Below are 3,411 nucleotides of genomic sequence, written 5' to 3' on the forward strand. Positions count from 1 at the left end.
CAGTTGAACTTTGAGCAACGTGGAGGTTAGAAGCACTAACCCCTGTGCAGTCAAAAATCCACACATAACTTTACAGTCAGTCCTCCATATCTGTGGTTCAGTATCTGCAGATTCAATACTGTGAAGTATAGTACAAAATTCATGTATAACTGGACCCATACACTTCACACTGGTGTTGTTCAAGGGTCAACTATATAAAAATTGTTGGTAAAGGTAAATATATAGACAAATACAGAATACTGTATTATTATAATTGTGGTTGACAAATCAGTTTTAATTCTAGTGTAAAAGTCAAAAGAAAAAAGCACTAAAATAACTATAATAAAAATATGTTAATGGTACACAGAACACTATATACAAATTAGATGTAAATTGTAAAGTTGATAACAAAATTTAAGGGACATTAGTGAAGTATATAATTAATAAAGTATGTGATTGATGATAGTAGCTTCAAAAAGACTCTTACAAGATATTTTATGTAAGCTCCATGGAAACCACAAAGAAAATACCTGTAAACACAAAAGAAAGAGAGAAAGGAATCATAGCATATAAATCCAAAAAAAAAAAAAAAAAAAAAACAAAAGACAAAGAAAGACAGGAAAAGGACAAAAGAACTACAAGACAGATAGAAACCAATTAATAAATTGACAATTGTATATCCTTCCCTATCAATAATTACTTTAAATGGAAATGGACTAAACCTCTCAATGAAAAGAAATAGAGATGCTGAATGAATTTTTAAAAACAAGATTTAGCTATATGCTGTGTATAAGATATTTATTTTAACTATATCTGAAAGACATAGATAAGGACATACATAGGCTGAAAGCAAAGGAACAGGAGAAGATATTCCATACAGATGTTAGCCAAAAGGGAGTAAGAGTGATTATATTTATGGCAGAAAATAATAGATAAAGTCAAAAATTGTCACAAGAGACCAAAAAGGATATTATGCAATAATAAAAGATTCAATTATTTAAGATATAAAAATTATAAATATATAGGTACCCAACATCAGAGCACCGAAATATATAAAGCAAACATTGACAGAGCTGAAGAGAAAAATAGACAACAATAATGGTAGGGGACCTCAATACTCCACTTTCAAAAATGGACAGAACAGCTAGATAGAAAATTAACAAAGAAACAGCAGACTTATACCAAACTATAGACTTAATGAACGTAATAGACATGTAGAACATTTCACGCAATAGTATCAGAATTCACCTTTTCCTCAAGTGTATATAAGATTCTCCAGTATCAATGATATGTTACAAAATAAACTTTAACATAGGAAGATTGAAATTATACCAATTATCTTTTACGACAACATGGAATGACACTAGAAATCAACGAGTGTCAATAAGGATGTGAGAAACTGAAACCCTTATACACTGTTATTGGAAATATAAGATTTTTGTGGCTACTACTGAAAACAGTATGCTGCTGCTGCTGCTAAGTTGCTTCAGTCTAGATGTTTCTCAAAAATTAAAAAAATAGAATTACAATAAGATCTAGTAATCCCACTCCTGGTTTATATCCAAAGAATTTAAATCAAGATTTCAAAATGGTATCTGTACTTCCAGTTCATTACAGCACTATTCACAATGCTCAAGATGTGGAGACAACCTAAATGTCTATTGATGGATGAAAAGATAAAGAAAAGAACATATACACACAATGAATATTATTCAGCCTTTAAGAAGAAAGACACTGCAATATGCATCAAAATGGATAATGGTCAATCACAAAAGGACAAATACTGCATGATTCCCTACAGATTATCTAAAAGTCATCAAACAGGAAACTTCCTGGATAGTCCAGTGGTTAAGACTCTGTGCTTCCAATGCAGAGGGTGCAGGTTTAATCCTTGGTCAGGGAACTAAGATCCCAGATGCCACACAGCATAGCCAAAAAAGAAAAGAATTCTTTAAATATAAATAAATAAATACAAGTAATCAAACAGAAGCTGAGAGTAGAATGATAAGGGATGAGGAGAGGGAGAAACGGGAAGCTGTTAATTAACAGGTATAAAGCTTTAGATATACAAGATGAATAAGTTACAGAGACCTACTGTATAACATCAAGCCTATATTTAACAGCATTGCATTGTACACTTAAACATTTATTGAGAGTTGTTGTTTAGTCGTGTCCAATTCTTTTGCTACCCCATAGACTGTAACCCCCCAGGCTCCTCTGTCCAAGGGATTTCCATACAAAAATACTAGAGTGGATTGCTATTTCCTTCTCTAGGGGATCTGCTCAACCCAGGGATTGAACTCGCATCTCCTGCATTGCAAGTGGATTCTTTACTGCTGAGCCACCTGGGGAAGCCTTTATTGAGAGTAGATCGCATGTTATATATTCTTATCACATCAAAATAAAAATTAATATATTTTTAAATCCATTGACTTCTTCCTACCTCCTACTTTAAAAAAAAAAACAAAAAACCTCTTCTAACACTAAGTTCACATTATGTGCTTAATTGCTCAGTCGTGTCTGACTCTTTGTGACCCCATGGACTGTAGCTCACTGGGCTCCTCTATCCATGGGGATTCTCCACGCAAGAATACTGGGGTGGGTTTCCATGCCCTCCTCCAGGGGATCTTCCCAACCCAGGGATCAAATCCAGGTCTCCCACATTGCAAGCAGATTCTTTACCATGTGAGCCATCAGGGTAGTCCATGTTATACAGATACTTAAATATACCTTTTTACCTTCAGTTTTTAAATATGTTTTTTTACCTTCAGTTTTCCCCATTCCTTTTTTTTCTTAATTGGGCTCTTAAGAAGATGGAATTCTTCATGAATTTCCATGTCATCCTTGTGCAGGAGCCATGCTAATCTTCTCCGTATTGTTCCAATTTCAGTAAACCTGCTGCCCAAGTGAGCACCTACCTCCTACTTGCATGCTCAGTCACTCAGTCATGTCAACTCTTTGCGACCTTATGGACTGTAGCACGCCAGGCTTCTCTGTCTATGGCATTTTCCAGGCAAGAATACTGAAATGGGTTGTCATTTCCTCCTCTAGGGGATCTTCTGAGCCAGGGATTGAATCTGCATCTCCTAAGTCTCTTGTATTGGCAGGCGATTCTTTGACTTAAGTTCAAATGTTTTGGCCTAGTGTTCAAGGCTCTCTGTAACCCACTGATACCTTTCTTCATCTTGCTTGACTCCCACTATTCCTCTGGATGACTGCTTTCCTGATGTCACTGTCTACTCATTATCTCTGTCTCACCTTCAGCTTTCCTGTGTCATTTATGTTTACTCACACCATTCTATGCTCCACTGCAATGACCTTCCTATTCAGCTCCATCTATACATATTTAGTGTTCCTCAAGGCCAAATCTAGGCCTTTTTTATGCACAAAATCTTTTCTGAGCATTGCAAATGGTGCAGTATTTCCTTACCC

The 3,411-nt window shown here is 35.4% G+C and overlaps 1 non-coding gene across 1 annotated transcript; it reads right to left on the bottom strand.

Annotated features, from left to right (window-relative positions):
- Positions 1-2,786: 2,786 nt before the first annotated feature.
- On the bottom strand, positions 2,787-2,893 carry LOC114111143 (U6 spliceosomal RNA). The gene has a single exon (XR_003587247.1). It is a non-coding gene; the product is annotated as a U6 spliceosomal RNA (small nuclear RNA).
- Between the last annotated feature and the right edge of the window lie 518 nt (positions 2,894-3,411).

This window comes from Ovis aries, chromosome 1, assembly GCF_016772045.2.
Source record: "Ovis aries strain OAR_USU_Benz2616 breed Rambouillet chromosome 1, ARS-UI_Ramb_v3.0, whole genome shotgun sequence".
Taxonomy (NCBI): domain Eukaryota; kingdom Metazoa; phylum Chordata; class Mammalia; order Artiodactyla; family Bovidae; genus Ovis; species Ovis aries.